The sequence below is a fragment of the Anser brachyrhynchus genome (genome assembly GCF_964034855.1).
Source record: "Anser brachyrhynchus genome assembly, chromosome: 12".
Classification (NCBI taxonomy): domain Eukaryota; kingdom Metazoa; phylum Chordata; class Aves; order Anseriformes; family Anatidae; genus Anser; species Anser brachyrhynchus.
In genome coordinates, this window is record NC_137707.1 from 20,683,152 (window position 1) to 20,708,151 (window position 25,000).

Consider the following 25,000-nt stretch of genomic DNA (forward strand, 5'->3'; position numbering starts at 1 on the left):
AGAAGAAAACAGGCATATCATCAACCCACAGTGGCAGAAAACTGGTTGGTAAAATACATTTCTCATTATCTGATGCAGAATGAATGGTGCTCTTTTTTTTTCCTCCCATAGATTTTATAAAAACTACCAAAAAATCTATAATTTCCCCAAGCATGCTGCAGCACCTCCACACTATGTCTGTAAGCCATAATTAAGGTTTTCTGTAAATGCTTTTTGCATTTATTCAAGGGGCTATATCTCAGCTTTTAAAATATCATTCAGGGTTCAAATTAAATTTTTGTGCGGTGTTTGTTTAAATGTTAGCTAAAATACCAGAATAAATAACGGTAATGTAGGAAACAGAGCCATACTTTGAATAGCACATTAGTTGAAGTATTTGCTAATGACTTTCTACTGGACTATTTGAGGGGAGAAACTCTGTTCATTGTAAGCTGAACTGATAAGAATGACCTTAAACAGCTGTAGAGCTGTGTAGAGTGAGCTTTCTTGTCTGGGGGGTCTACCAGATAAAATTTTCTACCATCTGAATGAATGTTATAATGTTTCAGTGAAAAAGAAAAATGATCTTTATCAAGCCTGCAGAGTAATTTTTGTCATCACCAATTTCTTAATGATTTTTGCATGCCTACTTAATGTGCACGTATGGCACTACAGTGACCTGATAGATCATAACGGCTCCAGAGGAGCCATTGCAGGCTATTGGGCAAGTGATCTATGAATTAAAAATTCTTTAACAGTTTTGAAGAAGCTATTATGGTTTATTGTGTCAGCAACACCTGCCTTTTTAGTATGTGGACTTACTGTGCACTTGTGCCACTTGCACAGGCCACAGAAATTATGTTGTTCAGAAGAGGAATGTTAGTGAGAGAAAAGTCTGAACAAAAAAAAAAAAAAAAAGTTGCAGACAGGCTGAGATTTTGAAAATCTGGATTTTGAAAACTTCCTAACTAAAGTTCAGGGGACTTTCGCTGTAGGGTTTGTGTTTAGCCTGTTAACAGAGGGAGGATTTAATGAAATTTGGGCTAAGATTTAGCTTTTTACAAAGCTTGAAAGTGCATGCTGGGGTTGGATTCCAGCCCATCCATGGTAGTCTGTCATGGGATTTATAAAGCTGTGATTTGCAAGGCCATGATTTACAAAGCTGTACATTCTGACCTTAAAACCTGCATGACAAAGCTTTGGAGAATGCGCAGTCTCAGTTGATTCTACAGATAATTTCTTCACTGAACAAGTTATATGATTTTACTATTAGGTTGTGGCAATCAGTGAGCTCTCTTTTCGTGTTCCCTACATACTATTAAATCTCTGAAGAAGTGAATGGTTGAGGCATAAAATGATATTGATCTCCTTGAATTTTCCCACACAGAAATGAGACTTTAACTGCACTCACAATGGAAGGGAGAGATTACATTAGCTTAGGGCTGTGGAAATGACACAGATGTCTACTAATAAAAGTGGGTTGTCCAGCAATGGAGAGATGGGTGTTTTTATTTGGGTAAAGGCATCCGAACAGAAATGTAGTGGCTGTTCATGCTGGAATTATATCATAAATTCAACCCACTCATGAGAGTGTTTATATGTGCCTAGAACAATGCTGCCCAAAAATCTTGGACCAAGAAGCATGTGATATACCTTGTGATGTGAACCTTTTGGCAAAATGAGGCTTGATCACATACCTGATGTGTTAAATAATATGGTGGGAAGAGGCAGTTATCACTGGTTAGCATCTTTGTGCTTTCTAGAGGGGAATTTTTGAATTTTGAGAGTGGTGAGAATTGTGGATCAGCAGTGGACTACTTGCTCTAGCTTTGTTGACGTCAGGTTGGGAAAATTCCAGTTGTTTACATGCATGTGTGGAATGGTTGATATCCATTTTGACTTTGAGAGGTGGAAATGTACTGTGGCATTGGTTTCTGTGAAGTCTTGTGGAAGTTTATTTTGTGGAAGTGGTGCACTGCTAGCTTCCTTCATGGTCCAGCCCATCAGTTTGCTCCAGAACTGCTTTTTGTTGCAGTGAAATACATATTGTTCTTGCATTTTTATTCATGTAACTTGTTTGAGAAGTTGCAATATGACAGGATATCCAAACACATGATTAACAAATTGTGCTTTGCCTTTTTTCTATGATATATAACAATGTGGGATAATTTCTTAAGAGACAGTGAGCATATTTAATGTATTTTGATTCCCAGCTCGGATGGCTTTTTTTTTTCTTTATGGAAACCACAATTTGCAGAACAATGAAGGAGTCTGGGAGTTGGAATAGTCTATTTTAAAAATAAATAAATATATATACACACACAGAAGAATCTGAAGGTAACCTGTTGGTTGTAGCTACTGATTGAACATAGCCCTCAAATCTAACATGTAGTCATATTGATGACTGCCTGTGACAAACAGGCTAAAGTGGCTCTTCTTTTCAAAAACAAGATAAAGTGAAAAGTAGAAAAAAAGAGTACACTTTGCGAGTACATTAACCCTATTTTTTGACATTTGCTTTTTTTTTTTTTAAGTATCTATAAATAAGAAACTTAGCTCTGAACTTAAAAATAAAATAGATCTAATTTAATGAAGAAGTCCTGCTCATGTGAAGTTGCAGGTGCTGGTGGTGTTTGGACATGAGCATAACCCTAAAACAAGACACAAATGTTAAATATCTGCTCTAGACAGGACCCATACACTAAGTGATGGAATTTAGATTCTTAAATCTTTACATGTGATGCTTAGTAATATAAAATTCTCAAAGTGTCTAGGCACCTTATTCAGGTGACTGTCCATGTAGGTCCAGGTATGTTCTTACATATCCAGAACTAACACCTCTTCCTGTTCATATCCAGAACTTCCAGGTTTTTGCATAATGGTGGTGCCTATTGCAGGATTCAGGAGCTCATCCAGGTGCCTAATAGATATTGCAAGACTCAGCTCCTAGATATGTGCTTTATTGGATGTTGGTAGAAGTGCTTTGTTTAATCAGGACTGTGGCACTCCAGGAAATTCTAGAGTGATCATATATGGAATTCATTTTGTTTCTATTCAGTATTTGTGAGTCCTGTATATTAAGCAATTGTGAAATATTTGGAAAACACATCATTGAAAGTAACATTTCACATTTGTATTTTCCCATAAGTGTATTTAACTGTTAATGAAATCCATGGGACTGAAAGCTGTTGAGACAGAAATCTTATTCAGAAGGAGACTAGAGCTGTAGTGCTCTCTGACTCATTTGATCCTCCCATATCTCCTTTGGGATTCAACCGTTTTTAAAAGGAATTACAGATAGCAGTAGAAGAATAGCTTTGCTGGCTATTCAGTCCATGGTGTTTCAGCATAGGACACAGATTAATGTAATTTATTGTGTTGACTTTTGTTTTCTAGACATCTGCTCAATACATGCAAACTCTTTCTGTATAAGCTCTGAGGAGCCATCAGTTGGTAGCAGTTATAAAACACTGGGCTAGATATCCACTGGTGACTTGGAAGTAAAACTCTTTATGCATTGGCTCTCCAGTCCCTTGAGCTATCCAATTGTCTGCATCAAATAACCCCGATGTGCCTTGTGTCAAATATTACTGATGTCACTATTGACATTGTGTCAAAAAATGTCATACCTAATGTTTGTCACTGAAGAATGGTGGTAGAATCAAAATTTGACAAAAAGCACTTAGGGACAGGTAATGAAAGTACTGTGTGTCTTTCCCATTCCCCTCAAAGGGAACTAAGTAAATAGTGTCTACTCAAATTTTCATATGCAATACACATTTATAGTTGTTTATTTCTAGTCACAGAGATTATAAATTAAATTTCCAAAAATATTGGTAAACAGGTGAAATTACCCCCAAATGAGTTCAGAATTACCCAAGTTAGCCTACACATCTGCAACTGGTGTAGAACAGCTCCACGTGTTCAGCCAAGGTAGTAGAAAGCTTCAAACATACGAATGCAATTTGCTGAAAGAATTGTACAGTGTACTGGGCCATGAAAAGTCTAGTGAAAAACAAACACCACCACAGATTTGGTTAGTTTTATTGCACTTCTCTGTATATTATTTGAAAACTCATTATCTTGTATGGTAATCTTTATTTTATTTTATTTTATTTTATTTTATTTTGTGAAGAAGGTGTTGTCATATCAACCTGCATTAAGGTTCACTTCCATTATGCATGGCTTGCTATAGCTTAGTCCCTCCAGGTTTTCTTAGTGTTTTATAATTATAAGGGCAGGATCTCTCACCCTTGTGGATATAGTTGAAGAACTATTTATGAATGTCTCCAAAGAGACCGGTTTTCGACACTTTTGCCCTTTCTTGCATCTACCTACAGTAGTCCCAGAGGATCATAATCTAGATGTAGATGAGAATAAATGGAAACTCATGACAACTGCAAATTTTCACAAGACTGTACCAGGACCTGTAGCTCCCTCTGAGTTGATGAACGCAGTTTCATGAGAAGTGGCTTAGGGAAGAGCATGCGGAGGCCTAGGAGAGGTGCAGATGAAGTGGAGACCTGCTGCAGCAGCCCCACAGCAGGGTACAATTCACTGAAAAGCCTGGGTTGAGGGTGGTTTCATTTGCACCAATACTGTTGTACTGGGCGGGCCTGAGAGCCAGACTCTCCCTGCTCCCTCTCTCATAGTCCTCTTCACGCTCTTCTCTCTTGAGAAGAAATGGTCAAACTCTCTTTGGTAGAGCCATTCATGGACTAAAGTTGTGTTTAGATAGTAAAGAGAGCACAATCAGATCAGTGTTATTTGAAACAACCTAATGATGCCTGCAATCTATACCAGCTTGTTGCTGAGTATACACTAGATACAGTAATTAATACTAGTTCAAATTGCAGATGAGCCTAAATGAAAAACTCTAGGATGTTTTAACATACCCAGCCTCTGATATGTAGATTTTTCTAAGGGTTTGAGGATTTTGTTTTTAGTTAGCAGTGTCTCTGAGCCTCTGGCTCACTGAGACGGGTTCTCTATCCCTTCACCTTCTGCAGCAGCAGCATCGTGAAGTTCTGCCACTGTCTGGAGCATGGGCAGCAGCATCTGGCAAGAGTCCAGCATTTTCAGGTTTTGCTGTTGAGAACCTGTGATCAACCTTGAGCAGACAACTGCAGCAATTCCAAAATACTCCTTTAAAGTAATAATAATAACAATGGAGAACGTTAAAGCAGCATTCCACTCTGCTCCTAAGTCAGCTGCCTGCAGTTTTCTCAAGTAGATACCTCTTGCTGCCCTGAGAGCCTCCTGGCTTGTGTGCAATAGTATTGGCTTGTGCTGTCCAGGCAGTTTGTGTGATTTGTTAGAGCCCCAAGGTCAAATCTTCTCAAGCAGTAACAAAATGAGACAGTACTTGATGTATCCATCAAAAGGCTGACATATCATGAGCTGTTTTAGTTTTGTACAGCTTACTTGAAGTGAAGGAGTCATATTCAGACAGTAAGCATCCTAATGTCTGGGTCACCATACAGAATCAGTCACTGGAGAGCAGCTGTACTTTCAGTATATGTACTGTGGCCTACCTGCACTGGCTACTGCTATTCTGGAGGCATTACTGAGAAATAATGCAAATCCCAATGCATTGCTCCTGTGAATCCCAAGTGCTAGGGTCTTTTTGGGGTTCTTTGCGTATATAACCATTTTAAGTGCTATGAACTTGAAAGCCCTGCTAATTTTCTGTTTCTGAAACACCTTTGCCTAAAACACAATAACAAATTCAAGAAAAATAAAAGGATGCTCTGAGGTCATGACTAAATGTAGGTGTAGGAATAATAAAATCCTTCAGTAGAAATACTCAGGAAAGTAACAAAGACATAAATGGAAAGCATTTGCTTAATTACTGACACAATTGGATTCAACAAACTGATGAAGTAAATTACTTTTTGGCCTCATTACATTACATTCATTAAAAAAAAAAGTAGTCGTGCTTTTTACCTCTGAAATGTACAGTATTTGCATAGAAGCATGGAATCGTTAAGGTTGGAAAAGACCTTTGAAATCATCTGGTCCAACTATCACCCTACTGCCAATGTCACCCAAGTTCAGTGCTGCCAATATTTCTCAGTGGGGTGAAGTGGCTAAGGTGATATTTAAGATTTTGTGTATGATGAATGGGTCATTTACTGTTCTGTATTCAAACTCAAAACTCATTGAAATGTATATTTGAAAATCGGAATTAGTACATCTGGCCTCACTGGCACGTTGTCTTAGAACAGCAAACAAGAATCTTCCAAAGTATTACTGGGAACGTTGTGTAGTCTAGATCTTGTTCCTGGAAGACTCCTTTCCAGTTGTAGGCTTTCTCTGCTTTAAGTCTCATATTCCTGCATACCAGGAAAGATCCTCTCACAGTTTTAACAAGGATAGTATTTTTGAATTATTATTAATAATAATATATGTATATATATATATATATAAAGAAGCTTTTCATGACCTAGTCTTGACTTCCAAGGTGTTTAGAAGCAGAGGTGATGAAGGAAGATGCTAATCTCTACCTCTACAAATCTGAGTTCCAATCTGAGTGATGTGATAGAACCAAAAGGAGAGTTTCCTTTTTATTATGCAAAATTTTCAGACATTAAAAAGTTCTGCTTCATACAGCGATTGGCCAAGATTGTTCAAGCTGTTCTATCTGAATAAATGATATATATTCTGAGACATGTTCTAGAACTGTTTTGGCATTCACTTGTGCTGATGAAGCTGTAGGTTAATGCTTGCTCCAATTAAAAAAGAAAAAGGTCAAAAAAAAAAAAAGAGAATACTGAGTTCCAATAGGACTGTGTGAGTGAATGTGCTGGACCAGAATGACAGTCTGTGCTCAGGACACTCATTTATGATGTCAGAAGCTAAATCCCTGGTCTACCTTGCTCAGAGCAAGACCTGAATGTGAGCCTGTCCCATTCAAAGGGAATACCCTTACTTCACCCTTCTCTAAGGCACTGTGGGTCGTCTTTTTTCCTGACCACTACTTTTATGAATTCCTGGTAATACAGATTTGTTCTGTTCCTTGTAGGGCTTTCTGCCTCTGCTTGCCCTCTATAGCAAAGGCATGAATTGTGAGTTCATACTAATTCTGAAAACATTAATCCCCATTAAAAGAGTTAATGGCTGGACTTAGTCTTTGATACAGCCCTTAACATGCTAAAGTAACAATAAAGTTTAATACGCAAATACAACACATTTCCTTCCATTTAGTTTAAAGTTCTCTTTCTCGTATTAAGCAGTTAAGTAATGAGAATACCTGTATAACATTAATACTTTTATGGTATTTACTCACATAAATATTTGCTTTCTAGAAGCAATGTTACACAAAATTCCTGAAGTGCAGTCTAAGCAACTGTTGGAATGTTTGAGGTAAGAAACCTGACCTTTGGGAAGATCAACATCATGAAAACAGAGTTTCCACTGTTTGTAACTTGTGTCCATAGTGAGGGGGCTTGGAATGGCAGCAGGGCAATGAATGCACACTGTGTCACTGTTGAACCCCAATGGAAAGTTATTGTCATTATAATTACATTGATAACAGAAAATATTTTGCATGAATTTCAGCATATCCTTGTACACTCAAAACAGACAGTTCTGCAAGGTCTTTCTGCAACAGATAAGGGAAAATAAATAGAAAGAGACCTTCATTTATACTAAATGTTAGAAATTGCAAAACCTGTGTAGAAAGGAAGATTCTTGAGTCAGCTTTGTTCTAAATGCTGATGAAGTTATATTAACTGCAGCTTGAAAGCAGAGCAAAAAATGTCGTCTTTGAGGCATCATCTTTCCCATGTAGTCTGCTCCTTCTCCCTCAAATTATTTGGTTGTCAGCTATTATTCTCAAGTGTTTGAATTCAACTTGCACCGTAAAATATTATATCCATATATCCATATTGCTACATTTGCTACTCAAGTGATGGTCCTGATATATAATCAAAGCAGCTTTGATTATGTGCACAGATGACTTTCAGTGATAGGTGCATGAAAGAGTGAAGTTTTACCAGTCTTTCCTCCACTGGAGTGTTTTTTCCAGATTGTAGAGAAATGTAAAGAACCATTCTAAAACAGTAAGCCTTCCACAGAGTTATTCCTAGAGCTAAAAGAATTTGCCTGATTTGTTCAGGTGAGTGTTGATACGAGCCTAGGGGCAGTTTGGAACCGTCAGGTGGTAGAATTTTCTTCAGGGTGGGCTTGAAGTTGAGAATGGGAGATGCCCTTTACTTAGTCACAATGCCACTTTGCCACTTCTGTTATTTTAATTATTTTTATTTTAAGGATTTCTTTGCAAGGGGTCTTATACACTTTTTTTTTTTTGTTAGCAAAGTAGTCCTACTTAGCTAATTTATTTTTCAGCTTTAAAACATCAGCATTTTATAGATCTGAATTTCACAATGTGAGGATGATTGCTACGTACAATTTGCAAAATTGTGATTAACCAGCCCCTGTTTCGAGTCAGTTCTCCCTAATTCACAAAAGGCTTCCAAGAATAGTCTGCACAAAATTCAGTGTGCAAATTGTAGGGCAGATTTTTAGAGGGCAGTTTAAAGAATGAAGTCCTAAGGGTTTTATCTATATTTATATCTCTTGTTAAACCAAACTCTTATGTAAATGTTACAATCTGTAAATAACAAGCTGAGCAGCTTTCTTAAAGGAAAAATTGCATCCACATTTTTTGAGATTTGGCAAAATTATTAACTTACACAATAGACTAATATACAAGTATATTTGGAAGCAACTAATGCTAGCCTGTTTCTTCATCTGTATTTTATGGATATTTAAAGGTTTAAGAATACATAGACCTTTCATTTTCCAGTAAAAATCATCTCAAATTGAAAAACATTGCCCTTAGTGATGGGTTGAAAAAATGGAGATAGCTTTTGTATACTTTTACTTTTTATAGCCATTAATGTTGTAGTAAATCTTGTATTATTGTATACAGTCTAGATTATTCTTCATTCTTTTGCCTTTGGACAGGAAAGAAATTACTGGCTTCCATCAGTGTTATTGGCAATCCCCATATTCTGACATCTGTTCCTTTCTAAACATTTTACCAACCTTGATGAAATGTAGTTTAGTGTTAGAAGCTGACTTGAAGAAAAAATTGGATGATAAAAAAAATAATATTGATTAAACACCAGAAGTAATTTACCAATGACTATCAATATTTTGATGGCCACTGCAGTTTATTTCAAAAAAGCTTGACATCTTATAGAAATGTTAATCATATTTAATCTTTGAATTAAACTGAATAAATGAATTCTCATTTTTTAAACAGAAGTATGAGAGACTGATTTTTCTCAATTTTAATTAAACTCTGAGTTCTATTCCTGAATAGAATGTTTGGGCATATTTTATAGATACCATCCAAAACACCCCCTCTTCACCCCCAAATAAAGTATCCCCTCCCACCCCACCCCCCCCCAAATCATTTTTAATACATAATGGTGATGTCATTTATTGTTTTGCCCTTTACATGGAGCTGTGCTAGTGCAGTGCTAGACATACATGTGCTAGACATACATGTGCCAGAGCTAGACCTGGTGAATGCGTAGGGGTGTTCTGCAGGGCACTCAAAGGACAAACAAAAGTAGCAATTCTCTGGTAAACCACCAAGTTTCCATGCATACCCTCTTTATCAACTGTGCTTCATTAAAATAAAGCAAAATAATAAAGATGGGCTTGATTATTCTCTCTCTTCTACCAAGTGTAGAGTAATTAAAGGGTGTCTTTCCCCACCCCTGTGGGGTGGGGAACTGCAAGAGGAGCCTTGTGAGAGGTTTTTGAAAGTTGGGGCAAAAGAAGGGGGTGAATGTTTTGTTTCTAGGAATTGGAGCAAGCTAACTATGTTGTGAAGGATTAGGGTATGAACAAAGTCTTGGGACAGGAAGTATGGGGGGGAATAAATTGAAGAGCTACTACAGAGTATGTGTTTTGATGTTATAAAAAGTAGACATACAAGAGGATGGGAAGGGAAGTTCTGTAGGTGTGATTAGATTTTTTTTTTATTTTCTTATTTTTCTTTCAGAGGCACTTAGCAGCAGTCTCAATGTAGCTGGTGAAATTCATACTTTTTACTATGGACTGGTAATGTTTGGCAGCAGAGTTTGAGCAATGTTAAACTGCAAGACACATTTGGATCCTCACTGAATCTTTTCCAGTGAAGCCATACTATTTCAAAGTGGGAGGAAGGCATATTTTTGCAGCACTGTATATGTATATGAACTATTGAGGACAAAATGAAATTGCAGCTCTTGATGAATTCACTTAGTTGCACCAAGATTTTCAAAGGTGGAATTACACCTCTAGAAATAGGATCTTATAGGACTCAAAAGATGTTTTTTGATTCCTTTATGTGGAGAGTATCTTGAACCATTCAGGGTTCAAGGTAGTTGCTAAGCTATTTGAAGTGGAGGAGATTTGAGAGATTTGTTTTCTCCATTTTTACTGAAAATTTTAATTTGAAGGAAAATTTTCCTATCAGCCCTTCTTTTGAAACTCAGCATCTAATGTGTAAACAATTTTCCTTTTATTTCCCCAAAGTCTTGTATGGTAGCAGAAACAGTGGTCTAGGTTAAAGTGGTGTGTAAACTGACAGTTTTTGGATTCTACTGCTCTGTGTTAATCATAACAACAACAACAACAACAACCACACATTTCAGCCAGAGACCTCGCAGCATGTTTTATAAATTCATTCAAAGATGAATGAATTCTCACAGTTCCTTGCTAAGGATATTTAGTAGAGAAAGTAAACGTTATAGACAAAATGTCACTTTTTAGAAGTGCATTGTTAGTCTTACAGCTGATTTTTTTTCTGAAAATACATTGGATTCAACTATGCTTGTGTGTACCTACGAGGTGTACAGTCTGATGCTTTGGAGGCTGTGCAGGGAAAGGGGATGACCCAATCTGAGTTTCAAGCCATTCCCGAGTCTCAGAGTTCATCCTAAAAACAGGAGACATTTTGACTCCATGTTCCTCCAACAGAGTGGACAGCATTTAAAAGCAGTTGATTCAACGTAGGTGTTTTATACATACCTTTGGAATTATAATAATAATAATAAAAAAACACCTTTTTTCCTAAAAGCTGAAATTAAGAGATGGAAGAAGGAAAATCATCACACTGTAGTCATGTTTAGTATCTCTTGTGCAAGAAATGGAGGGAGTCACTTGCCCCAGTGTCACAGAGCTAACTCAGCAGGAACCTGACACAGGACCCAGGAGCCCTGACTAACCTGGGCAATGTGATAATCAGTAGGCATCTGCCCTCCCTTGTCAGACCCATAATGCCTGATAGCCTTCTCGTACCATCTTGCAGGCTGCCTTTAACATATGGTTTCAAAGCTGTTGACGTTCACCTGCTTAGATATCTGTACAAACTACTAGTAGGAACTACATAAATATCTAACATGCACACATTCACCCTGGAATTAATGCATTCTGGACTCGGACCCGTCAGCATCACACCCTTTTGCAATTGCATTTTATTTTTTTCTTGCTCATGTGGTGTACACCTGTGACATGCTGGCATTGCACTTGCTTGCAGCGAGAGAGCCCCTCAGGTTCAAAGCTATCCTTATATCTTTGTTCTGTTATGGGTGAACCTTTTGAGATTTTCTCTTAGTTTTCAAAAGGCTTGAGCATGGCATTACATCTTTAAAACCTAGTCTGACCCTCTTTTGAATATGCTGAATATAAAAGCAGAAATAATGTAAGGAGAACTAGATAAATAGATGCAGGGAGACATCATAAGGAGAAAAAAAAAAAAGCTCCTGAGCTTGCCAATATTACTTCATGCTTTTTATTGCAAACCTCTAAACTAACAATAGACCACCACCTCACGCAGCTGGGTGTGTGAATTGAAGGTACACTGAATGTGTGGGCTTTCCAAATGTAGCACAATAACAGGAACACCTGTGCTAAATAACTTTGCACTGATTTTATTTTATTTACAGTATTTGTAATCCTTCTCTTTTAGAACTCTGCACGGCAAGAAAAAATGACTTTTCAATTTCAGTATCAGTTATAGGACTTCTCTCTCAAGATTTGATGGAGCTGTTAGAAAATCATGGGGATTTACATGCAGTAAACAAATGTAGCATAGAATTGTAAAATGGAGGAGAGATTTTTCATCTTCTGGACCCAGCTTTGCTAATGTATGTTGGCTCTGGCTAGTGGTCTTCTTGCTGTTCAGTCCTGTTTTTTTTTTTTTTTTTTTTTTTAATTGAGCAGTTGATGTTTCAATAGCAAATAACAGCAATGGAAAGGTTTGGAAAAATATTGTTAGTCTGTAAGTGTATGTCTTAAGGTGCATCACTGATTTCAAATTATTAATATTCTGTAATTCGTGTCTGCTTAATGAAATGACATACTGAATCAGAAAAAGTAAAATGAGGAATTTCTGTAACTTAATTCTCGTTGCTACAGAACCACATAGTTACTATTGGTACTAATATTATTTGGAGTCATATATTAGGTTTAGAGTTATGTGTGATGATAAATTTCAGGGGGAAAATAAGTTGCTTTTCACTGCCAAGAATTTACTGTAGCATTCTGGGCCATGAATCTGAAAACTATAAAGATGGACATCATAGGTAAAATACAAGCTTACTTTTTGGTCAGTTTGTTAGCAGTGTAAATGAATCCAAGGGCCAGTTAACTTTTTTCTCCCCTAGTGATACCCAAATTTGAGGTTTTCTTTCACCCTACCAATTTATGAGCATAATTTCTATTAATTCTGCCTCTTTCTTACATTGTTGTTACTTGAAATGGAAAATATTGGTTTCAGTCCAAAAGAAAAATTTATAGCCTGTCGTTGTAGCCTTGTGTTATTTTAATACAGTAATACAAATGCATTCCCTCTTTGTGATAAGTGTATTATTTTTCCTTTTACTTTCTCATGTGGTGCTGAGACTCTTTCCAGACTTGCTTTGTCTCTGTAGTCCCAGGGATTATAAATGCTCTACAAGCCTTTAAAGATACTTGTTATCCTTTCAAGCAAGGGGAGCAGGCTCTCTTGTTCTGTCCCAGTCAGCGTGGGACTGCAGAAGGCAATGTTTATCTTATAGGGCTAAAAGCTGGGCCTTGTGGTACTTCCCTGTTAGGTCACCTATAACCTCGTGCATGTTTTCCTGTGCACTCTGTGGGAAACATGGCATCCGCCAGTGTTGGGGAAAGTAAAAACTTTTACAGGCCCATTTGAGCTCTTGTGGATGTGCTCAGCAAGAAGGAGAGGGAGCTTACAACACAGAAGTTCCGCATGTTTGGGAAGCGAGAAGGAGACCCACTGGACAAAATTTTCTTTCCAGCAATCATGGGAAGATGGGAGTCCCACAGCAGTAATGTGGACTCCTCTAATTACCACTTCCAAGTTATTAGCATCTGGAGCCCTTTTTCCCTTTTCTATGTAGCAATTACAGAGTGGGATAGATTAACGCATTGTAGAAGCTGTATGGTGGACTACGTTTCTCACTGTTGGCGTTTGGTTGTTTGCTGAAATTGATACTTTCAGTTGAAGTACTGGCTTTTTACCTTGTGTTGCATCCCAGACCATTTTCTTCATAGCTAATGATTCAAGTACCACCTAAATTATTTATTTACTTCTCTGCTCCCTGCCCCCACCAAAGAAAAAGAAGCACATCTTAAAAAGCTAAAGAAAACCAGTCAGACACATGTTTTGCACATGAAGAATCACGCCTATAGGAAAATGGGATCCATATGTGTGTTTTGGATGTGAGCATCAATGCTCAGTTTAGCTTTGCCCACATGCCAGGGTGTGTGTGCCGCTGCTGAAAGCTCTGAATTTTCTTGCTAAATCACACACAAAATTTGAACTCAGGGTTGAGTTAGAGTCATAAGTTCATAGTTTTCTGTTGTTTCTTTTCCCCATGTATAGTGTTCTTTGTTTACAACCCAAATCCTCTCTAGATTAAACTTTAAAAATACTCCATGATTTAATGGACTTAGGATCAGATTCTAACCTCCAGCATGAAACAAGCCTGACTGTAGCACTCAATAGCAGTAGAGGATTGTTTGCAGTTGTGAAGCAATGACCGCCAAACATTATTCACAAAAAAAAAGTTGCTGGGACTAATTTTTGCATGGATTAAATATTCAGATGAAAAAAAAAAGAGTAACAATAGACGGTGACATACACAAAGGGTAGAACAAATTACTACCATTCCAACATAGCATTGCACTTTTTTAAAAAACCATAAATATCTTCATAAAAAACTTCATATAAAGAACTATGCTGACTTGAAGCTATCTGCTGCATATGTCCTGCAGAAGGATCTGGACAGATGGAAGCTTGTCCTGCATAAATCTGTTTGCAGTTTTCAAAAATTTATAAAGATAATTGTTTTTTCAGTTCATCTTCCAAGTTTTGGGCTTGTTTATGCTTACACATTAATTTTATTCCTTCCTTTCACTTTCCTCCTAAATCAGAACAATCTTGTAACTTTAAGATCAGATCCTTGCTGTTGTTCAGGTACTTCGTACTTGTCTGGTAGTGGAAAGCATCTGTGACTTCCCTGGCCTCCCGAGGATTTGAAATACCATTGCTAAGACAGTCTTTAGTAAGTGGCTGCAGTAGAAGCAGTATGTTATTGCGCTTCTCTCTCTGAGGATGTATTTGGAACAGAGGGACAACCTCTGACTATGATAGGTTTCCTGTTGAATTTAGGAAAAAGAAGAATTATCCAGAGAACGGATCTGAAGCTTGTTCTACTGTATTCCATTCCTACTGTTTTGCTATCACATCTCAGTGATTTTTCAGGGCATGAGAAGTGAGGTTCTGGTTTTAAATGTGTAAAGAGCTTTCTTGTGTTTGCACAGAACTTAGATGTTTTGGGAGTATTAATGCTATGTAATATAAATAAAGCAAATATGAAATTACATGATACTTCAAGGATGGAAGAGATGCTTTTAGAGCTTTTATTTGCTTGATTCTTTTGTCTTGTTATCACGGTCTTGCTCGTGAAAGATAAAGCAAACTGCTTGCTACCAGCACTTCATTATACAGTAACTTTTAAACTTTCCTACTAGGGCTTGATGATCAATTACTTCATAAAGAAAATGGGGTGTTTTTCAAAAGCTGTGCTTTATTTTCATTTATAATTATCTCCACATAAGTCTTCAATTTTGAGTCTTGAATTGGACACACATGCACACCGACTTACATGAAAAAGATCTGTGACCAAAGTCACATGGCATTTCCATACCATAATTGTTCTCTGAATCAGGCCCCAAGTCCTTGGAAGTTCCGTCAAACCTACAAAAAGCTGGTTTGAGTTAACCTACGGGCCTCGGAACTCTGCTCAGGTTTTCATGTCATAAATATACGTATATATTTTAATGGGAGGGAAGTGCCTGTAACTTCTTGTTGTGTTACCTTGGTGTTAGAAGGCAGTTTCCTAAGACATGAGACCCGTAAGAGGCACACCATCAGCTGGAAGCCTGGTCCATGTGAGTGTTTTTGTGATCTGCCCTTGCATCTTCTCCTGAATGTTCTTGTTAAGTTTTGTGGTTTAACAATTGTATTTCTCAGATTCTTAAGTGGAGCATATATTTCGCTCATCTGTTGCGTAAACCATCCATATAAAGATAAGATGGTTTTGATTTTTTTAAGGGAGGAAATGGTTAAGCTGATTTTACCAAGGTGCTGTTGTTTGCAGAAAGTGTGTAAAATACATATAAATAGCTGCACTTCCTGTCAGGTCACACAGATATTTTAACTGTAAAAATGTTATTTAAGAAACTTAGATTTTTGATCCTTGAGTTGAGCTTTTAAAATTTGGTCATGGCTCCATGTGAAGTCCAAATTTTTAAATAATTTAAGTGGTAATAATCCATACAGTAACAGCAGATCTCAGAGAGTTTCTTGGGATTGTGCACTACCTCAGGATTATGACTGTGAAAAGCACCAGAAAAAAAGGCTAAGAGGGATCAATCCAGGTTACTTTTCCCTGGGCAAAAAAATAAGAAATACAATGACTCCTCAAGAGCCAGACCTTGTGGGAGTCTCAAGGAGGAGGTCCTTTCCTTTGGATGAGCATGTACCTTACTCGTGAGGGTGCTATCCTTTCAGCTCACACCTAAATTCACACACATTTCTTTAGAAATATAAAAGCCAGCGCTTGCATGAACGCATGTAGGAAACCTTGGTTTCATATCTTCCTGTAGATGGTAACTGCCATATTGTGAACCACCAGGGCCTCTTTGTCAGTTCACAGAATCCCATTGTTTCTGCTGTGCAGCCCCGGCATTACGGAGGTGAAGCAGAGCGCTGCACGCTGTTGGAGGACTACATCAGCAAATCAGTGGCTAATAAAGACAGGCAGCAACAGCAGCAGCAGCGTTGGCCTTCTCCACAGCAGGGTACCACAGATGTTTCAGATAACAAAGTGAGCTTCGCTGACAGAACATGTGTGTAATATATAAAATAATGGGAACTGAAAAAAAAAACAGGCCACTCCAATCTACCCATGTAAAAATGTTTTTTTATTTATAAGTGAGCAGCTGAATACAAATGTTGTTTGGTTACATAGAAGTTTGTTTTTTTCTTAAAAAAAAAAAGGAAAAACGTAGGCTGATGTGAATGAGAGACTTTGCATGGTTTCTAGTAAAATAGACTGTGCATTGTAATGTTTTTATTGTCCCGAGGATGGGTCCAGATCTTCAGCTGGGGTAAATCAATGCAATTTTATTTCCTAGCAATTACACATATATTTATTTTTTAACTTCCTCTGAAGATCTGGCTATGCTATGGTTGTGGGGGAATCCCAGGACTGACGTTTCCTGCATAACCCTATGGATGGCTGAGGAAATTCTGACAGAAGCAGCTCTACTGAACAGTTGCTACACGGAGGAGTTTGGCAGAGTGGAGAAACTGATAGGCAGTGATGACCCCCCAACTGCCAGAAAAAAAACCAAGCAGATCTTATGTAAAATAATTAGCTGGGAAATGGAGCCATTACAGCAGAAATCCTTGTTTTTGTGATATTACAGTCCCAAAGTAGTAAGACTGACATCACAGTTGTGGAATCCTTGAGTAAAGGAGGTTTTCAGGGTTCCTTCCTGCACCAGTCCCAATGGTGTGAATAAGGAGCATGAGTGGGGCACCCTAGCAATTGCCAGGCCACTCAAAATGGCCCATAGTGCAACTGATACCTCTATATGGTACTGCACTGTTGGGGTCCCATACAGCTTTGTGTGCGGCCAGCTGAAAGAGTTTAAAAACTGAACTGAGAGCAGAAAGCCCAGGCTGCCTGGTCATCCCCCGTGTGTGCTTGCATGCCACGAGTGAGAGCCACGTGGGAGCATGCAACTAGTTATGATGCTTTTGAAGAATAATAGACATGATGCAACAGGAAACTCCTATCAGAGGCTAATAAATGTTTCCTTGTAAAATGGGGAGATGCTTATGTGAGTCCAGATACAAAGTGAAAGTAAGACAGCCCCCAGAGGAATTACTGAGGTAATAAATGTATTTACTAGGGCAGTGTGTGCCAGAGCGAGACAGAAATGGGCTAAGACCAGAAGAAAATTAGAACCTCAAGTGCAAACAGAAGCAGACTGGTCAGATGAAATTCAACCTTTTCCTCTGAGAGAAGTGTGCATCCTGGTATCTGCATACCTTGATTATCTGGGGTTGGCAAGGCCAATGAAAGAACAACAGTGTATGATTTCTGCCATCTGTCCTGTTTTAAGAAGTAAGAAATGAACATAGAATATGGTAACCAGCTGAAGGAGGATTTGGCTCTCTAGATGTACACATTTTTATGTACAGATTGTGCTGTTACTACTACACCATTGCGACGGGTCAGGGTCTGTTTGGCTGTCAGGATATCATGGCATGTGGCTCAATATTGTGCTAAGATCCTTTGAGACTGCCTATGGGGTATGTGGTTTGGCCCAGCACTGTGCTCCCCTGCATGTAGTTGTGTGTATTTTATTGTATTCGAGATACAGACATGTAAGTTGTGAGAGGTAAGGGCACATTTATTTGCAGTGAAATCAACATGAAATCAGAGACAAATGATCTATAATGGCTGTCTCTGAAGCTGAAGTACAACTACAGCTAAGTAAATTGCTCTGAAAAACTTGTGGCTATATATATGTAGTGGTGTCTTTAGCAAGGGTTATATTTTCACTGGTTGACTAAAGCAGGGTATGTAAAAGCGGGAGTTGCCTATTGCATTCTTTAACTGAAGAGAGTAAAATAAATCCTGATTTGAGCAGTGTCTTATAATTGAGATCCACCTTGAACATGCCAAGGTCAGAACTCTAGACACACAAAATGCTTGTCAAGCTGCCCAATAAGATACCTTTATTCAGCCAAATTGGAAAACTTGTGCGTAACTCAAAAAATCAGAATAGAGTCCTTACTGAGCAAGGTTAGGAGGGATAGAAACAATCGGCTTATATGGAGTATTTTCACTTCATAGGAACGTGGTTCTGATTGCTGAAAATGTATCCCTTGCAAGAAGTACAAGCATAATCCTATGCCTACTTTGCCCTTTGAGTAAAAGTATGCTTAATAGCAATTTCAGGAAAAAAAATCTATTTAAAGCCTGTTGAACAGAATATCCACTTATAGAGGGAAACTATGAGTGAATAATGTTAATGGAGTTCTGTTTTGTAAAATGCATAGGACAACTAATAGAATCAAGCTACTACAACAGTGGATGATTGAATTACATTTAAGAGAGTACCTAATTTATGACCTTTAAAAATAGTTTTAGAGCTGTCTGCTTGATAGGTTTTGTAAATCCTAGACCTCCTTCATACAAAAGTTTTTAGGAGTTTCATCTCTCTTTATATTATGGTCAGAGAACCATTTGTGCTATTGTACCTCAGTAGTTCCATTAAAATATTTAAGTAGGCTAATTACTAAAAGAAAAAATTGCTCTCTAGAGAAAATTATTATACCTGTTTATTAGTGTGGGAGAAGTTCTTAATCTGAGAGTAAATTTTGAACAATAGCAATGAACAATGACCAGACCCAGAGCCTCCTGAGAAAAAGGAATTAAGCTTTATAAATACTAATTATTGATGTTTTTCCCCAAGACAGAAGTTTTTTTTTAATTTCTGCATAACTTCCACCAATCACTGGCATATTATGTACAGGAACATGAAGTTTTACACACTTACCATTTTCCTCCCATTTATTTTTACTGTTTCTGTTTGTTTTATTGCTGTGAAACTCTTGATTCAGTGTTATGTGCAAAGGAGACCCCCAAATTTACTGCACATTTTATTAAAACTGTTTCAATTTTTATCAGTTTTAGAGATCACTCTTGCGTTAGTGTGAGTGATTTGATGTTTATTTTGTGTTTCATTCTTCAGGAAAGTAAAGAAAATTTGAGAGCCCTTCCACATAGCATTGGGCTTTACATACAGATACTGTGTAGGAATACCCTTTTAAAACTCTCTGTTAAGTTTTACATCGCTCCTTAAAACATCCTACAATTTTGTTAGCTTTTGTGCTGGAGGGTTATGCCTGCTGTGGTGTCATTCATTGCTCATCTTAAAAGAAGGCAGAGAACAAAGGTGGAATAAGCTGCTAATCTTTTGGATCAGCCAGACGTTATTATTCAGTGGTATATGGGAATTTAAGGCACCGATCCTTAAGGGTGAGAGGTGCAGGAGAGGGCTCTGAGGCTGCCAGCAGCAGTCACTTCCTTGTAGCATCCTGGTTGCCAGAGCGCTGGTGCGTCATGCTGTCTTAAATGTGGCTTTTGCCTGCTGGGTGCAATGGAGCTCTCTGCAGAGCATTGCATTTCCAGAGAGCTACAAATGGAATTGGCTAGTTTAAGAATGCAATCTTTTTATTTATGTATTTATTTATTTAGCAAGAAAGTCCCTAATGCTTCATAGTCCCTAATGCTTCATAGGTACTGCTTGTTCACTGAGAAAATGTGGTGCTGTAGCTCTGCCTGGGTTCCTGTTGAGGTAACCTCAAAATTATGATCGGTGCATAATCAAGGCCAAAAGGGCTGGACTGCATGTGCAACTAAGGAATGGATTGGAAAAAGAAAGTGAGATTTTTGTGGTCAGTCATATTTGCAGTTCTGCGCTTTATAATGTAAAGTAAAAATTGTATTTTTTTATGGAGAAGCTCTATTAGAGGTCAGCCCTTGTCTTAAACAGCCTGTTGAAAGTGCTCCCCTTGACTCCTGATACAATTTCCTCTGACCGTTAGTTAAGGCCCATTTCTGCTATGTCTGTGGTGTTCACAGCTCCCTGTGGTGGTTGCTTAAGGCTGATTTAAGAGTAAACAAGAAGTACAGGATTTCGGTCATACAAAGGTATGGCATTTGGTCTACAAGAGTGAAGAAATGCAAAGCAGGGATACTACTGTCTTTATTTTACACCAAATGTGATAGGAGTCAGAGAGCAGATCTCACTTTTGGTTTTGTCACTCTTGCAGGTTCATTATCATACCTTTTCCAAGGGAACTTTGTTTGTGATATTATTGGTGCTCTTCTGAAAATGAAATTACTACACCATCCTCTGCATTTGGTATTTGCCACAAGGAGAGCTTCTGGCTTTGCCCCAGACTGCATACAGTCTGGATACTTTTACAGTGAACATCTCTGAAGCAGTGAGGAACATTTTTGTGAGTATGAAATAGAATGTCAGGCTAAAACACCATGAATAATTTATAGTCCTCAGATAATTGTCCTATGAAAGTTTCCAGTGCTTCCAGTTTTTTCCTCCCACCCCTATTTTCAGCTATCAGTTATAGAATCTTGACTTAATATTGTTAATTGCATAGTAAACAGAACAATATTGTTTGCCCCAAGACAGATTACCATTTCTCATTACAGAATTCTTATAGACCACAAATCATTGATACCATCTCCACCAGTTATAATAAAGTTTATCTTCAATCTGATAAAAGGCATGTACTGAATAATAACTGTTGCTCTTATTGTAAGTGGTTTAAAAACATGCTTTTTAAAAAGCTGGCTAGTTCGTCGAAGTTGCAATTCTGAATTTGTCATAGTAAAGTGAGGTGAGAGTTGTGGACATAAATGGTCAGGTTTCCAAAAACTTCTCTCTGGGTGCAGTGTGTGTGGTTGCACTTGAAAACTGGTGAACCTCTTGCTGATTGGCAGTCAACTGGACCTGCCAGTCCCACTTTTCCTGTGTTAATCTCTGTTGGTACTTCAACCTATTTCCATCTTCAACATATTCATGAAGAATTAAAGTGAGTTTAGATGCTGTCAGAAAGTTTACCTCATCAGCTCAAATTGTAGAGACCCTCAGTGGTCTGAAGGTTTCTGGCTCAGTCCCCAGGATGAGTAGTTACACCTGCCAAACTGCAGGCACAGAAACCAAGTCCTGGTTAAAACCAGAGTGAGAACCATTCTCATTTTACTTATTTCCCAAATTCTCTCCACCCCATTAGCTCACCTCTATTTATGCATACTCAACAGGGAGGAAGAGAAAAATTAGTATGACACAAACTACTAATATAGATAAAGAGAATGGTATGGCAGAAGTATATAGATGAAAAGTGTTACAACATATATTGTACAAGGGAAAATCTTCCAGTAGCGAATTTCCATTTTTCCCTGTTGAATTTAGAGGTACTCTTTGGTAGTGTCATATCTACATGACAAGATGGGAGTATTTGCATCATTTCATAAATGTCCTGATGAACACCATTGGCTGAAATTTTAGTTGTCACCTGAATTTTGCATTTTTTTTTAACCTGTTTTGCTTGAGATTGGGCTCAGCCATGAACTCCAGCTCTGAATACGAACTTTCTCAAAGCCTAGCTCTACTCCTAACTCAGGGTAGCACTAGTTTGTTGAGAAGTGCTAACATTTGGAGCCAGTTTCAGAATTCAGGGACTTCATAAGACAACTGAAAATATTATGCAGGTCCATCAGGGTATGGATCTGGGTGCGTGAGGTTGTGATTGAATCAGATTCTAGTGTAATTCTATGGGGAAAGAAGGATTCAGCAGGATTCTTTCAGAGTTGAACCCCAAACTCATTAAAATATTACAATAAAGTAATTAATGCACATGGCCACTAGACACTCTTAAAATGTAAATTTCACAGCTGTAAGAAATTAGATTTGTTTAAAAATAACAGAAGGCTCAAATACAAATTATGGAGTAAAAGCCTATAAAATTTCAAACTTGGTTTTAAGGCACAGTTTTTGTTTTTCTTTTTTAACCAGATCATTTACTTTAGCACTAGCATTCAGAAACTGAATTCCTTGTCTGTCTGTTGCCTCTGAAGTTGTAGTCGGGCACCGGTGTGGAACTGATTAGCTGGGAAGTTTTCTTATCAGAAGGTCAGACTTAGAGTACAAAGCACATTTTTCAGCAAGCCCATATCCCATTGGAATCCATCTTGTGTTCAGGAGTTGCCAGGCTTACAGCTACAGGCACAATATTGTGAAATTCGTTGAACACTGGTGTGCGTATTTGGCACAATTGGGAAGGCAGGTAGTGCCCCACCAACTCCAGGTATTAACAGGTGCTGGGTTCACTATATGTGGATTTTGGCTGACACATGAAGAACTTGACCTATTTGAGCAGTTCCTGTAAGTCAATGTCACTAAACCAATTTGTATCACAGAGGCTAAAAAAATAAAAGCTCTGGAGTTCAGGAGTGATGGAGCCAACTAGACGTTGCAAGGAACGCAATTCCCGTCTTCTAAAAGTAGGGGCCTAATCCCAGATTCTCTAGCACTTTTTCACCCATCAGTGTTTACAAACATGGGCCTGGCTATAATGCAAGAAAAGACTTTTGACTAACAAACATCCAACGGTGTATTTCAATCTGTTTACATTTGAAACAACACTGAGATACAGGGTTCCACACGGGCTTCTTGGCAAATCAACTTCAGCAGAGAATTTGCTTGGTTGAAGGAAGGAATTTTGGTCAGAATATGTTCCAGATGAATCCTTTTGGAACCCCATTTCAAAATTTATGCTACGTGCCTAACTATTAAAAAGTTCAGATTATGACCCCTTTAATGTTATTTTAATGCTAGTTTTTAAAATGTAATTATAAATCAAATTACATTTAAGATCTGAAGCTGACAGTAGTGAGTTGGAACACTCTAAGAGCTGCTTTAAAAATAACCCCTCTCAAACTTTATTAGTGGTTTCAGAAAGAGAAGTGGGCTGGCCAGATTTATCCACGCTGTTTCTGTCTGAGACAGGGAAAGCTAGCTAAGTGTCAGCTGTTTTCTGGTTTCCAGAGACATAATGTGGGATTTTTCATATTTACCTGGAAACTGCATTTCCACAGTTTGGAAATGTTGGTTTCTTTGAATGTAAGGTTTCTTTTTGGTGTGCAAGGCATCAACTTCATATTTCCTCTTCATTTTCTCATTCTTGACCATAACTAATTTCTCTAAAGATCAAGATTTCTAAACACTGAGCAGACACATATACACAAACAACAAAACCAACCAACCAACCAACCAAACACAAACCACCAAAGAAACCAAGTCACCAATGAAAAAACACCACCAAGTTGAGAAAAACAGGTCATAGTTTGGTGAATGCAAAAGTTGTGGGCAACTCAAGCAATCATAGGAAAGAAATGTGCTTACTAACTGTGGCTGTCATTTTCATCAGTCTCCTCACCTGGGTGAAGGTATGTATGTACTTGAGAAAATGGGCTGCAAAAAAAAAGATTAGAAAGACACAGCTGAGAGGATATAAGCAGGGTTGAAGTGTTCTGTTAAAATAATATCTCTATAGGTTTTGGTAACTTTATATATATATATATATATTCTTAATTGGATATAAATATTTGCATTAGTACTTTTGTAACTTGCCTAATAATTTACTAATCCACAAAGATATTGAATTAGATGTTAGATATTATTTATTTATTAACAATTCATATTATATAATTCGATTTTCCATTTATATAGAGGTGGTTCAAGGAAGAAAAAAATCACTGGGTAGGTAGACACGAACAAACAATTTATAGCAACTCCTTTAGTTATACGATGAAGTTTTTCTTTTCTTGAGAACATGCAAAACATTTATTCAGTGGTTACAGAATTCTTCAGTGAATAATACATTTTCAAAATCTTTATTGTTACTTTTTGTTTATATTATTTATAAATTTACAGTCATAGCTGGTTACTTAAATCATGTTCTTTCTTCTGTTCCCTGATTGCATGAGTTACATATTTACTTGATTCAATACACAATGTAAATTGTGAGCTTTACAGCTGAACGTACATCTCAGAATTTTTGTCTGGTTGCTCAGTTACATATATCAGCCAGTTAAAAGAGGGAGGGGCTGTACCACATGATCTACTTAAGCAGCTAATACTTTTAAAATTTGAGATTACATATCCAAAAGTATACATTTTGACCACTGTATGTAGATTATATAAATTGAGTGATTTTACTTCTATTCCCTGATTAATGGTTGATGCTATTACATTTACAGAATGAATGTCAAATTCAAACTTCAATTTGAAATTTGAAGTCAATGAATATTTAAGTATTCATTCTAGATGTTGACTGTGAAGATGTGCTAATATTGGTACAGCACATATGCTCCAAATTTTGCAGATGGACAAAAACAGAAAGTAGTTACATGTTCCTAAGGCTGTTAACTCAAAATTTTACTTTAAATTGCAGTGTTTTATAGTGTTTACTCAGCTCTCTTTTCCACTTTGTTTTGCAGATGGGGAAACTCAGGCAAAGAGGTTAAAGGACCTCTCCCAGGCCACAGAGTGTGTTGATGTCTGTTCCTGCTCCCTAGACATGTGCACAGACTACTAGACTTCACTGCTCTGGCTGCAGCAGGTAAGATGGATCGTACATACAGTGTGATTAATTCTTTAATTGACCTTAATATTTCCTGGAAAGGTGAAAGACCCCCAAATACATGAATATAAGATCTCTATTTCAGTTGAATCCCTGAAAATCATGTGGAAATGATTATTCCCTGCAGCAGAGATAGTAAAAGCATAGATGCAATGGTGTATGCCAACTAATACCTAAAATGTATCTGAATGAAACAAATGC

General features: G+C 37.6%; 1 protein-coding gene across 26 annotated transcripts in view; it reads left to right on the forward strand.

Annotated features, from left to right (window-relative positions):
- ZNF536 (zinc finger protein 536) overlaps positions 1–25,000 on the forward strand; it is a 346,438-nt gene that overhangs the window by 77,170 nt on the left and 244,268 nt on the right. For 22 of the 26 annotated variants that reach the window (XM_080552264.1, XM_080552260.1, XM_080552243.1 and 19 more), the window contains one exon: positions 24,657–24,778. The gene's annotated coding sequence lies outside the window, so the exon portion shown is untranslated. Of the gene's footprint in view, positions 1–7,286; positions 7,345–20,404; positions 20,594–24,656; positions 24,779–25,000 lie in introns of all 26 variants that reach the window. The other 4 variants (XM_080552242.1, XM_080552263.1, XM_080552240.1 and 1 more) reach the window with 2 other exon arrangements.